Below are 14,100 nucleotides of genomic sequence, written 5' to 3' on the forward strand. Positions count from 1 at the left end.
GGTGTTACTGTTTGAAAGGAAGCTTGGCACAAGATCCATTGTCTTGTCCATTTGTGAAACACCGAGTAGAGTCTGGGCAGGCTGATGATGCAGAGCAAAACTTGCAAATATAGTGGTGATCCTGAGCCTGGGGGATGAAGATAAACCCAGTCAAAAGGAATCTCTGGAAAGCTAGCCTGGTTTACAATTTCTGGAGTTTGGCTCCATCAAGACCCTTCATGGCGGACAATCAATCACTCTTTGTCCCCACACCCTGCCCAGCATTTCCCTCATCCCACCCCTGGCACTCCTATGGATCAGGAGCAGTGTGGCCAGCAGGACCAGGGCAGTGATTCTTCCCCTGTGCTGGGCACAGCTTGGGCAGCACCTCGAGGGCTGTGTCCAGTTCTGGGCTCCTGTATTTAGGAAGGACATGGAGGGGCTGGAGCGTGTCCAGAGAAGGGCAGCAAGGCTGGTGAAGGGTCTAGAACACAAGGCCTGGGAGGAGCAGCTGAGGGAGCTGGGCTTGTTTATCCTGGAGAAGAGGAGGCTCAGGGGAGACAAGGTGATATCAGGGCACAGGTTGGACTTGATGATGGCCATGGTCTTTTCCAACCTTGCTGATTCTGTGATTCTCTGAAACCACCCTTTCAGCAGTTGCAGGATGAGCCCTGGGCCTCCTCTTCAGAAGGTCCTGCAGCCCAGGTCCCTCATGTTCTCCTCACAGCCCCAAAGCCCATCCTGCCAGTCCTGCAGAGCCTCTGCAGCCCCTCCTCATTGCCCAGAGCAGGGAGCCCTACAGCCAGACACAGCAGCCCAGATGTGCCCCCCTGGCCTGCTGTGCCTCTGGCAAGGGAGCAGCAGGAGGCACTGCAGGAGCCTGCAGACAATTCCTGAAGCACTTGGAGGATGATCCTGCTCCCCAAGGGACGTTCCCATGGTGCCAGGTCAGGAACTGAAATGGGGAGTGGGGCCAGGGAGGAAAGGGCAACCAGGGATGGGCTGTTTGCAGGGCTGGGAACAGGGGTGGGCAATAGGAAGAACAATTAACCAGAAAGAGTAAAGAAAGCCAAGGGAAAGCAAAGGAAATTCTCCGGGCAGTTTGGGGGTGGCTGCCAGGCAGCCCCGGCTCTGAGCAACAGCATCTGCAGTGGGACAGGAAACTCACAGCTGATGGGAACAAACTTTCTGGCTGACTTCAGAGGCCACCACAAACCTGAGTGGTTTCTCTCCTGTCCTCCAGCCCCTCCAGGCCCCAGGGGCTGATGGCATTTGTGCTCACTCAGGTTCATCTCCCCACACCAACACCATGGGGGTGCTGACGCCTGCTCTGGGCAGTGCAAACAGGGGCTCCTGAGGCAGTGCTGCCGTGTCTGTGCCTGCAAGGATGTGGCACCTGTGTGAGCTGGGGGAGAGGCCAGGGCTGCAGAGGGGGGATGTTGTTGGCAGGTGCATGAGGACGCTCTGGGACTCTGTCCTGGGGTGTCCAGTGCAGTGGGGATGGATCAGCCCCTGCTCCCCCACCGTCCCTGCAGAGCCCCAGCCATGCTGTTTGCTCCCACCATGTGCACAGCCAACCTGGGGCTGCTCACGGGGCTTTTCTCTGCTGAGCATTGGCTTGGGTGTGTTCTGGAGAGAGCCTGGGCAAGGAGCCTGCAGCCCCCAGGCCCTGGCCTGAGGCGTCAGCGCTGCCCCAGCAGTGCCCATGGCCTGTCCCTGCTGCAGCCCCGGCACTGCCACCCCCAGCCCTGTGCCCGGCCCCGAGAGCACTCAGGCCCTACAGCAACAGCAGGGCCAGGAGGGCAGCGGGGCAGGGCCACGGCAGCAGCACTGGCAACACCAAGTGCTGCTGCTGCTGCTGGGCACAGCTGCTGTGCCAGCACTGATCTGCCCCCAGCTCTGCACACAGACATTGCTGCTGCAGCCCCAGAGAAGGGAACCAAAGGGGCATCTCTGCAGAAAACTTGGCTGGGAGATCCTTGAGTTCCTTTAAAGCCACCAAGAGGGCAGCCCCTCATTGACACAGTCTGTGGCCACTGGGAAGGTGCAGGGAAACAAAATGAGAAATGGCACAAACAATGACATTTCTTTGTGGACAATATTTAAAAATGAAAACAGAGAAAAAGAACCTCCAAAAGAAACCAACAGGAAGTATCAAAGACGACTTTTAGTATAAGGGATTTGCAGAAATTGGCCAGCACTTTAATGTTGCTGAAACCATCCAGTCATCATTCTTTACACTGCAGCCTTGAGCTCCTGGTCCCTCAGGCTGCAGATGAGGCGGTTCAGGGCTGGAGGCAGCACCGAGTACAGAACTGACAGGGCCAGATCCAGGGATAGGGAGAAGATGCAGGGCGGCTTCAGGTAGGCCAACACTGCAGTGCTGAGGAATAGAGTGACCACGGCCAGGTGAGGGAGGCAGGTGGAAAAGGCTTTGTGCCCTCCCTGCTCAGAGGGGATCCTCAGCATGGCCCTGATGATCTGCACATAGGAGAAAACAATAAACACAAAACAACCAAATACCAGAGAGGCACTAACTGCAATGAGCCCAAGTTCTCTGAGATAGGATTTGGAGCAGGAGAGCTTGAGGATGGGGGGATTTCACAGAAGAACTGGCCCAGGACATTGCCCTGGCACAGGGGCAGGGAAAATGTATTGGCCGTTTGCATGAGAGCATTGAGAAAGGCACTGGGCCAGGCAGCTGCTGCCATGTGGGCACAAGCTCTGCTGCCCAGGAGGGTCCCGTAGCGCAGGGGTTTGCAAATGGAGTCATAGCAGTCGTAGCACAGGCTGGTCAGCAGGAAATACTCTATTGACATAAGAAAAAAGAAGAGAAAAACTTGAGCAGCACATCCTGTGTAGGAGATGTGCCTGGTGTCCCAGAGGGAATTGTGCCAGGCTTTGGGGACAGTGGTGCAGATGGAGCCCAGGTCACTGAGGGCCAGCTTGAGCAGGAAGAAGAACATGAGGGTGTGCAGGAGGTGGCCACAGGCTACGGTGCTGATGACGAGGCCCTTGGCCAGGAGGGCAGCCAGGGAGATGCCCAGGAAGGAGCAGAAGTGCAGGAGCTGCCGCTGCCACTGTTCCTGGACAAAGGACAGTGACAAGTTAGGACAGGCTGCTTTGAGCCAAACCCATGCCATTCCCTGTAGACTGTCCTGCAGTGTTGGTGTCTTTGCTGCAGATCCTGACTGCTGACAAAACAGCAACACATTCGCTTCAGAGTTGGACCAGCTCAATGCACAAGATGGCGGCTGGGGCTGAGGCAGACTCACACAAGATGGCGGCTGGGGCTGAGGCAGCCACACACAAGATGGCGGCTGGGGCTGGGGCAGACACACACAAGATGGCGGCTGGGCTCAGGCTCTGCCTCCCAGCGCCATCTGCGGCCCTGCCAGCCCAGCCCCAGCCCCGGAGCCGCGCGGGGCAGGCAGAGCCCCCCCTTCAGCCCTCTGTGTAAATGGACATTGACAGACACCCGGGAAACGGACACGGTGTGGCACCTTTGCTCTGTGCACACAAACACAGACCAGCCAGTTCAGAACGTCAGCTGGCAGTATATTGATGTCAGGCAATTCAAATAGGTGAAAATAGGAAAAAACTCCAGAGACTGAACATTTTAAAATAAAAACATTCTTTTTTCCGAAAGAACGCCAAAAGCATTTCCTGTGCAGATGGACTTTGCTTAGCATCAAGAAGCATCTGTCATGAGCCAAAGGATGGTCGTGATGGTTCATTTTGATTTCAGAGTGCAAAAAGAGGCAATGAGAACTTAGTTCAAGTAAAATCAATTGTATCTTTATTGATACACACAATTATGCGATAGTAGAGAAGAGAAAGAGAGAGAGAGAGAGAGAAAAGAGAAAAAGGGTGGTTTAGCTACTGACTGAACAGACGAGAGTCCTTGTGACACTGGTACCAATAGACCACCTTTGCAGTCCTCGTGGCACAGGCCAATAGATCCGTCGTTCGCCGGGGAGGGCCTCAAAGTGTGAGTCGCAGGGGGAAACTTTTATAGTCATTTCAGAAGCAGGGGGCACCCGGCCAATGCAGGCCGAAGTGGGGGGCACCTGGCCAGCGTGGGGGGAGCACCCATGAGTCACTGTGAGGAGCCCCCGTTGCTCTGGGAATCAGGTGCAACCATTCAGATCAGGCAGATTTGGGGCAAGCAGGTCTGGGCTCTGCAGCAGGTACAGCACAGTCAGTCAAAACAAACACGGCCTCTGCAAACACGGCCCAGGAACTGTGACAGTGTCCATTGTTCATGCACGGGTCCCTGAGGAGGGCGTCTTGGTCCAGTAGGTGCAGCTGCAGGGAGAAGCTTGGATCTTTCATCAGTCAGGCCAGAACTCCTGTGCTGTGGCCCAGGGTCCATGGGGGTCTGAGCCTCTGACAGTCGTGAGGCAGATGAGGGATTTTCAGACCGACTCTTACAGCATCACAGGTGGTTTTGTCCAGGCAGGAGTCAGAGTGACTGTGAGGTGATGAAAACAGAGATGGGATCTGCTTGAGGCCGAGGGTGCAGCAGCTGCTCACCTGCCATGTGTATCCCCCAGGGTACCGCTTTCTTTAGAACACTAGGAAGACTATATGGAATTGAAATACAAACCAACACTGCAGCAGGAAGCCCGCTGCAGTTTAGGTTGTTCTTCATGAGATTCTTCAAGTTGAGCACAGACATTCTGTTCAGCAGAGGCACAGCCAGGGGCTTCTTGGAGCGCTGCCCTGGCACCCATTCTTTGGAGTAGGGGAGTGCAGGAAAAAAAGAAGAGAAGCCCATCAACTACTGAAGGGGAACAGTCACTGCCAGGAACCAGTGGGTTAAGAAATGTGAGGGGAAAAAAGGCAGAAAACGTGAGGTGACAAGTGTGAGAAATGGGAGTGAAAAAAAGAGAGAAGTGTGAGGGAGAAAAGGCTAGGAAACCTGTGTGGGAAAGAGTGAGAAAACTGAGGGGGAAATGGTGAAAAATGTGAGTGAAAATAGGAGAGGAAGGGGAGAGGAGGAAAAGGCAGGGATGGGAAAATGCTAAGAAACATGAGCAAAAAAGAGTGAAAAACAGGGGAAAATATGGAGGGAAACATGAGGGCAAGAGAGTGAGAAACTTTACTGGCAAAGAGAGAGAAACAGGCAGCAAATGTGAGGGGAACATTGTGAGAATCCTGAGGGGAAAAGAGGCAGAAACCAGAGGGCAGAAAAAGGCAGAAAACATGAGGGGAAAAAGGCTGGGAAGTTTGATGGGAAAAGTGGCAGAAAACAGGAGTGAAAAAAGGGCACAAAATGCAACAGGAAAAGTATAAGGAACATGAGGGGGAAAGAAGGAGAAACGTGAGGGGAAAAGTGTGAGAAACGTGAGAGGGAAAGGGTGAGAAACATGAGGGCAGAAGTGAGAAACACAAGGAGAAAACTTGGAGAAAAATTACTGAGAAAAGGAGAGAAACATGAGGGGAGAAAAACCAGGAAAGAGTGGGAAGGTGGGGAAATGTGACAGGTGAAGTGTGAGGAAAGTGAGCTGAAATGGGTGGGGAAAAGGAGTAAAAATTGTGGGGGAAACATGACAGGAAAACTGTGAGACTTGAGAGGGGGCAGGGGTGGAAATGTGAGAGGGAATAGAACAGGAAATGTGAAGAGAGAAAAGGAGAGAAGGCAGTATTGGCCTACCAGCTGAAATAACTCCTAACACATTCCCCCTACATTTGCCCATTTCTTGCACAAGCCCAGGCCTTCTCTGTATGTGCGTCTCCACCTCTGCCCTGATTCCTGTTTGGAAGCAGCAGAAGTGGCAGGAGGTGCCCAGCAGCAGGAGCTGCTCCAAGCTGGGAAGGCCAGCAGATTTCCAGAGGCTTCTGTCTCCCGGGGGAAGCCAAGGCAGGAGGGGTTGAAAGGTGCTGGCGCTGCTGCTGCTGCTCTGTGCCAGAGAGCCCTGGCTGGGCAGGGCACGGCGCCCACTGCCCTGCGGGCTCCTTCTCCTGCCACAGCTGGGCACACCCGGCAACAAATCATCCAGACTGGGGGAAACCAAGGGCTTTGTGGAGGCTGCACTGCTGTGCACACACCCGGGCCACCTGCAGCACAGAGCTTTGGCCCCCAAAAAGGTCAGCCAGAGGGAAACAGCTGGAAAAGGTTTCATTTGCACCTTTCAATAGAAGGGACTAAAATGAAAGTTACCAAGCAGGGCCCCATCCCCAGTGCCAGCTCAGTGTGAGAAAGGAGGCATGACTTTATTTCAGTGCTGGGTGCGTGGGGAATCACTTTTCTAACATGTGCTCACTCAGAAATCTCACCTACTCATTTGTAGCCATGCAGATAAGACCTACTCATTAGTTTGCTGAAACTCACAGGCTAAACATTCCCTCCAATTATTGGACATGTTTAAATCACTTCTCAGAAGTTACTGACAGGAGAGTAGGGGTCTCTTTAGGGTCTCTGGTGTCTTTTGGGGAACATCCCATTCCTCAAATTCTCCTCTGCTGCTCAAGAGCCTCCTGCAAGCACTTTCTTCCCCTTGAATGCATTCCAGATACCTTCTTAGGAGGACTACTCTATTCTCAAGGCTGAGGTAGCCGCTTGCACACACCAATCACTGCACTGCCAGAAGAGAGGGCTCAACACTGTCTGTTAATGCCAACGGAATTCCTGATTTGTTCCAGTTCAACATTTTCTCAACACCTTCCTTCTCTGGGAATTGCTCGCATGCATTTCCTCTGAGGTATGAGATAATATTTTGCTGCAGCCAAAAGACTATTAGAAAAAAGAAGGGAAGTTGTTGGTTCTAGGTGTTGTTATTTAGGGTTTGGATTTGTTCTCGTTAATTTGTTCGGTGTGTCTGTGAGCTGGGACAGGGGCCAAGTTGAAGACCAGACCAAAAGGGAAGTAGGATAAGAGGAGAAGGGACAGACAAGAAGGCTGTGGGGAGAGAATCTAAGTTCCTTAGTACCCAGCCAAAGGGAAAGGGGGCACGGTTGGCCCTGGGCTGGGAAAGGCAATAAAAAGCAGCATTCTGTTGGAGTGTGTGTGTGTGTTTGGCTCTTGGGAGAGCGAGATACACACCCAGCTCAGGTGACTCCTTCCTAAGAAACCGTTCTCTTTTGCTTTGATGACTTTTGTCCCCATTTAATTTCATCTCAGAGCTGGCTCCTTTTGAAAACCTCTCTCCCAGCAGCTCAGGGCTGTACTGCAGTGTTTGCTGTGTGCCAGACAGCACAAAGCAGGCTGGCCTGGTGGCCCTGAATATTTCTGCCAAACACTCTGCATTTCACCCCTTTGCTGTGGCTCAGTGCAGAGCCCCAGGACTGCAGGCGCTTCCTGGCAGAGCTGTGTGAGGCTCTGGCTCCTGCAGATGTGACCTGCCAAGCTGTCCTTGCCCGGTGCTGCCCTCGGCTCCCCCGGCAGAAGGGCCGTGCCTGAAGGACGCTGCCCTGTGCTGGAGCCTGCGGAGCAGCCCAGCTCCCTGCCCTGTGCCCAGAGTGCTGCACACAGCGCTCACCTTTGCCAGGAGGGACAGGGCAGCCGGCATCAGAGCAGGAATCCTCAGCCAGGGCTCAGCCCTGGGCTGTGCTTTGCCTTTCTCTGCTCCTGTGCAGGCTGCAGACGGCCAATGGCACCAGGCTGTGCTGTGCCCAGCACGGCTGAGCTTCCCCTGGGGAGCAGCCAGCTGCCAGCTGGGCTCTGAGAGCCCAGGATTGGCCCAGGGCCACCAAGAGGCACCCAGGGCCGGGCTGCTGCCTCTGTGCAACCTCCTCTGCCCAGGCTCAGGCTGCTCCGGGCTCTGCCAGGGGGTCTTTGGTCCAACTCTGACACCACCCCGTGACTCAGGATCGTCATTGAGAGAGCTCCAGCAGCTGGGTTTGTTGCGTTTCTACAAAGCCTTCAGGGCTCAATGTCGGTAGCATACCCCAGAAAACAGAGAGAGAGAACAAGAGAATAGGGGGGCAAAAAGGAAAACAAGAGAAAAAGATAGGCAACAACAATTAATATTGATTAATAAACAAATCAAAATGGTCAAACTTCAAAACAAATCACAATGATAATCAATATTGATTCTAAAATGAATTACAATGATAAAACTTGAAAACAAGTCACAATGATCATAATGATAAATGATTCACAAAATCATGACATCAAATAATCAAAATAAAATCATGACAATAGTAATTACAACAATTTTCAAATCATCAAAACAAAACAAACTCTTAAAATAATCAAAGAAGTCACACAAAATCAAAAATACATAATTAGCCTAAAATATGCATATCAAAAATCTCTTACCTTACTTTGGCAAAAATCCATTTTACAATCCACGACTATGGCCTACTTGTATGGTTTGTCTTGTGTCAATATCTCTACGTGCATCTATAGGAGGGGGGATAGAAACCAAATTGTGTGCATACATTACACAGGTTAATAGTTTTAGCTGTTTCATCACTCTCCAATTCATAAAGAATGAGATTGCTGACAAAACAAAGCCAATCAAAACTAAAGTCAAAAGAACAATGATGGGATGACATAATTTGTTCAGGACACTCGAGGCCGTAGGGAACCATCTAAAGAGAGGATCCATCCCTCTGTGTTCAGCATCTCGCTTTACTCTTTCTAGGACACAATGGATTGCTTCCACATTGTGATGAACAGCTACCAAAGTCTTTTGTCCATTTTTCTTCATTTTCTCTAAAATTTCAAGTCAATCTGATGGAGCAACAATTGCTTCATCAAAGTAAGGTTCATCCTAATTGGGGTAGGCCATAACTTGTGGATTAGTGTGTAATTAGATTGTAAAAGGTGCTGTAAAGGTAAAAGAAGTAACTGGAGCTGAGTAAGAAAAATCACAGGCTGTGATTTTGGTAAAGTTACAAACACAAAAATTTGAATGATTTTTTAGGGTCCAATATTACATTTCCTACAGCTACAATGTCACAAGCAGTTCTAAAGCATGCACACCCATTGCCTATATACACAAGTACTGTTTCAGGAGTCTTGTTAGGATAAACTTTAAAATAACAAATATTTTGTTCTGTGCCCAAACAAATGTTCTAAGCTATAATTTTATTACTTTCACAAATAAACCCTTCCTGTTCCCAAACAATACAAAATTCTAAATTAACAGTTTGCAATTTCTCAGCAACTTGATGGGCCCATTCTCCGTGCTCCAAAGGATAGAGAATAGCTCCATCATGATTCAATCTTAATACAATAACAGGGAATATCAAATGAACTAAAGCATTCTGTATGGCCAATACAGAAGCTGTGGCTGTGTTTATCACTGGCTTGTATTCCACCAAGACTGAAATTCTCTTTCAAAATCATTGGCATGGTCCCAAATTACTTTCTGAATTCCAGTAGAAAGACTGCCTTCTTTTATAATTGAGAGAGCCACTAACTGCATCCACAACTGAGACTGGAGGCAGCTAAGAGCCAAAAGATGTTGTTTTGTGCAACGCTGAGCGCATCAATTATCGGTTTGTGGTTATTCACATTTACCTGTTCTCAATTTGGTAATATGTTTGATAATAGCCACTGAGACATTCCCAAGGCCAATAAGGACAACTGTAAAGGGTGTTGTCAAATTCGTAATTGTAACAAGCACTTTCTTCATTAGTATTTCTATATAATAAATACTATGTAAAATTCCCAATTTTGTTCCTATAACACAAAAAATGTTTAAAATATCACCAGTTTTATCAGGCTTTTATGTGGTCTTTATGTCCCTCGGAGTTCTCCTGGGAAAAGTAAACACAATGGAGTCTGCCTCCAAAGGCAGAAAAGATAGTGAAGGAATGAAGGAATTATCCAGCATGTATTTATGCTTGGAGCTATCAGGCAAAAAGCAGTGATTTTGGGACACCTGTTAACCCCCATCCATAAGGGGGATGAGAATGGCATTTGATCCTTTCACCTTTTGCCCAGTCCTGGAGAATTTCTGCAGTAAAGTGAGACCCATTATCAGACAGGATTTCCTGTGGTTTTAGGAAAGTTCCAAAGCATTCCTGCAATGCTTTAACGGTATTGTCTCTTGCTAGATTTCCATCTCTCTGCTGAGAAGCCACCCATCCCACAGCAAAGTTCCCTTGGCTTGCAATATTTAGAATTTCTTGCCACTTTTCCTTTTTCCACACTGGGATTCTGTTGACCTCACCATCAATTGCTGACTGCTCAGGGAAAAAGGAAGGGGCTCTTTCAGTGACTGAGGCAGGTTTGTCTGGGCTGCTATCCAAGTTCACTGACAGATTTTTTACAGCTCCTACTGAGGCTCTTTTGGCCACCCCGTCAGGTGAGGGGGTTGAATATGGAGTAACAGCTTTAATCACTTTCAAATGGACTCTCAGGACAATAGGTTGTTGTACTGACAGTCCTGAGGAAGCCAAACCCCATTCCACCTGGAAAGGATCTGTAGGATGACTAGGACCAAGTGCTTGGTGAGCAGTTGCTTCAAAAATCAACAATTTTATTGCTTCTTCCTGAGAAGCACACCATTCCCCTTTCACTCCTTTTCTAAGCAAGTTATAAAGGGGTCTGGCAATTATAGAAAAATCTGGGATGTGTTTTCTCCAAACACTAGTAATCCTAAAACATATTGCAGCTCGTTCTTAGATTGTGGCATTTTCTTTTGATCCAAGGAGGTTCATGTATCTGGGGGTATACACGTCATTCCTCTTTTCCACCAAATACACAGAAATTTTACTTCATGGCAAGGTTTTGGGACTTTTGAACTTTTTCATTTTGTTTGATTAGGAGCCCTTGCAAAGAATACATGCTGACCCCTTGACTGGTGAGAAGCTGCTGAGCAGCAGCAGCAGATGGAGCATGATGCTCAGGTGGGAGAGGCAGTTGGGCCATCCACCTTCAGGGCATCCCCTGCATCAGAAGGGCATGCATTATGTCCTTCCCACTCCTCTACCCCAGAACCAGGCCTCATACCTCCTCCTCTGAAATGGAGTTTTTCCAGTTACAATGTCATCTCATGCTTGGCCAGTGCATGAGATGAGGTCACAACGGTGATGACACCTCCGTGCCAACAACAGCTCCACTGTGTAATGTTCCTCTTCCACAGGTTAACCTCCCAACAATTGACCGATCCATTGTTTCTCTCAAGGGTCAAATCCCCACCAATTAAACCATAACATTCTCTTCCTTGTCTGTTCTTCATTGTCTTGTGCACAACAGCGGACCAAATATGGCAGGGCCTTAGACATGACCTTGGTCCCTGACACACAGGCTCCTCGTGCCTTCAGTGTGCTCAGCAAGGCCTTAAACTCCACAGTGTTGTGGGACTTCAGCACAGGGACCTTTCCAGCCTGATTTGCCCTCGTTCCTCTGGGTTTCTGCACAAAACACGGCACGGAAGAGAACGGCAGCCGGGGCCTGTGTGTCCCAGGGCTCAGGTTTTCGTGCCACATCAGCTCCACAGAGATGCAGGGAAAGTGAAGAAGCCAAACTGTTTATTGATTCCAGGCGAAGCAAAGGGGATAAGCTGGGAGGGAAAAAATGGGGATGGCCAGGGTCTAAAGGCTGGAGGTAAGGAGCTGTCAGAAGGGAGGGAGAGAGCTGAAGCAACGTGAGCATTCCACAGTCTCAGCTGTGCCAGTCATGAGCTGTGCCTGGAGCTGCAGCAGCATTGTGGGCTGTGGTGTCCTCTTCAGTGGCTGCTGGTGCTGTTCTTGGGACACTGTTTCACTGCGTCCTGAAGACAAACCCAATTACTCAGTTCTTCTGGCAAACTGCCCCTGAATATTCAGATTACTGAGGCATAGACTGGTGTCTTTCCTTAGGGCGTGAATGGCTGGAACAGAGAGGAAGAGAGACATGGTCAGGGCCTGCATCTGCAGCATTCCTAGGAGACCGTCCTGCCAAGGGCATCCCACTCGGCTCTTGCAACGGCCACAAGAGAGAGTCCAACGTGATCAGCCAGAAGGTGCTGACCTTAATCCTCCCCGTGTCCCTGAAATCCCTTTATGCTTTACCCACGCCACCTCTCATCCATACAGGAGTGAAGCTTTCCGCAGCCAGGGCAGGGATTGCAGCTCCCCACCAGCCCCCGCTGCCAGCCCGCTGCCCTTTACCTCACAGAGCACCTGGAGCTCTTCCTGCTGCCCTCTCCTGAGCACCGCGGCAGTCCCTGCGAACACAGAGCGTGTCACGGCCCCAGCGGCACAGCTCCGTGCCAGCGGCGCTGCCAGCCCTGCGGCCACACGGCCTCCTGCCCCGGCACGGCTCAGCCCGGGCCCTTGCCCTTCCTGCCGCCCAGGGGCGGGCACGGCTGCCAGAGGGCGGCAGCAGCCCCGAGGGCAGGCGGGGCTCCACGGCGCCGGGCCCGGAGGCCGCTGCCGGGGCCGCAGCCGGGGCTGGGGCCGAGCTGCGGCGGGCCGGGCAGGGAGCCCGGGCTCGTGGCTCACCCATGAACCTGATGGCCGCCGCTCGCAGGGGCTCCTGTGGCTTCTGCAGGTACGGCAGCACCCGGCGCAGGTGCTCGGCCGCTCGGCTCCTGTCCTCTGCCAGCTGCAGAGAGCGGCAGCAGGGAAGGCTTGGCGCGGGCTCAGCCCCTCGGCCGGGCTCTCGCTGCGCCCAGCCCCGGCCTCCCCTGCCCGCACAGCCCTGAGGCCCGGCCAGCAGCCGCTGTTGCCGGGCTCTGGAGGGGGCCGAGGGCCGGCTGCTGCCCGGGGAGCCGCGGTGCCGCCGCGCCCCGCAGCCCCGCTGTGCCGGGCTCCATCGGCACCCGGCTCGGGCCCACAGGAGCCTGGAGAAGGTCCCGTGTGGCCCAGGGAAGGGAGCGGCGTGTGGGGCGCAGGCTGGCGCCCCTGGGTGCAGCACTGGGCAGGGGCCACAGCTGCCAGCCCCCCACACACTGAACACCAGGGGCAGGGGTTCTTTCCAGCCTGAGGCTAGGGCTTCATCCAGGCCATCCTTACCAGACACTCATGGATCTTCAACTGCTCCTTCTTCAGCACCTTCTTGAGATTCCTCCTCTTCAAGAACCTGGCCGCACAATGCAGCGTTTCCCGAGAGGCCTGGAGAGCAGCAGAGACACGGATATGGCACTGCAGCTCAGGGCACAGGACCCGTCCCTGTGCCACGGCCTGGAGGAAGCTGCAGCCCTGGAGGCACCAGGGCAGGAGGCAGCCCAGCCCCCTCCCAGCAGAACACCAGCAGCACACAAAACCTCACCTTTGCCACCTGCTGGTTCTTATCATGGCAGTAGATGAAAAGTGTGTACACGCCCTTGTTGACAAATTCCTTCAGAGGCTTTTTTCCCTCGTCCACTACCAACTCCATCACCTTACAGAAGAGGTGAATGGAGAGCACTTGTACGTGGCTATTGTCCTAGAGGAAAGGAGAAAACCTAAGCACCAACTACTCCAGGCCCACCCAGGCAAAGGCCTGAAAATGCAGACGGCACTGGGAAGCACCCAGTGCCTGTGGTTAGGGATGCAGAATCTCACGTGGTTAAAGAGTTCCAGGAGTGCCTCAGCCAGCTTTGGGGCAGTGGTGCTCGAAACCCGGATGCCTTTGTTATTGAACACATTCGTGAACACACAGAGGGACATGCTGACCACTTCTCCATCTGCATCATCCAGCAGCTCCAGAAAGCTTGAAGACAGACTACACATTATTCTGGCCTGTGTGGAACACAAGGCTGTGCTGTGAAGCCATGAACAGCTGCACCGCCAACCCCACCCTGCTGCTGCAGGGCCCAGAGCCCAAAGGCCTGTCCCAAAGCACTCAGGCAGGTGAGGCAGGAGAGCTGGGAGCAGCTGCCTCAGCTCCTGAAGCCCAGCCAGCCCATGGGGCTGCTTTCCCCAGTGCAGCTTCAGCTGCTGCCACCTTCTCACCATGAAGGGATCCTTGCTGAGCACCACGAGGCCTCTGAGTGCCAGGCGACATCTCTGCCTGCAATTGCCCAGCAGGTACCTCGACATGAACCAGAGGATGCTGGCGTGGCATCGAGTCAAATCCATGCACTCGAGGACCTGAAAGGCACAGGGCAGTTACAGGAGACCCGGCTGGCAGGAGCCCAGAACCACACAGGGCCAGGCCCAGGCAGCAGCACAGGGCCTGGGCACCGTCCCAGGCAGCAGCAGCTACGAGAGGGCAGAGAGCTGGGAGGCAGCTCAGAGAGGCAGCGCTGGCCT

This window comes from Prinia subflava, chromosome 30 (assembly GCF_021018805.1).
Source record: "Prinia subflava isolate CZ2003 ecotype Zambia chromosome 30, Cam_Psub_1.2, whole genome shotgun sequence".
Taxonomy (NCBI): Eukaryota; Metazoa; Chordata; class Aves; order Passeriformes; family Cisticolidae; genus Prinia; species Prinia subflava.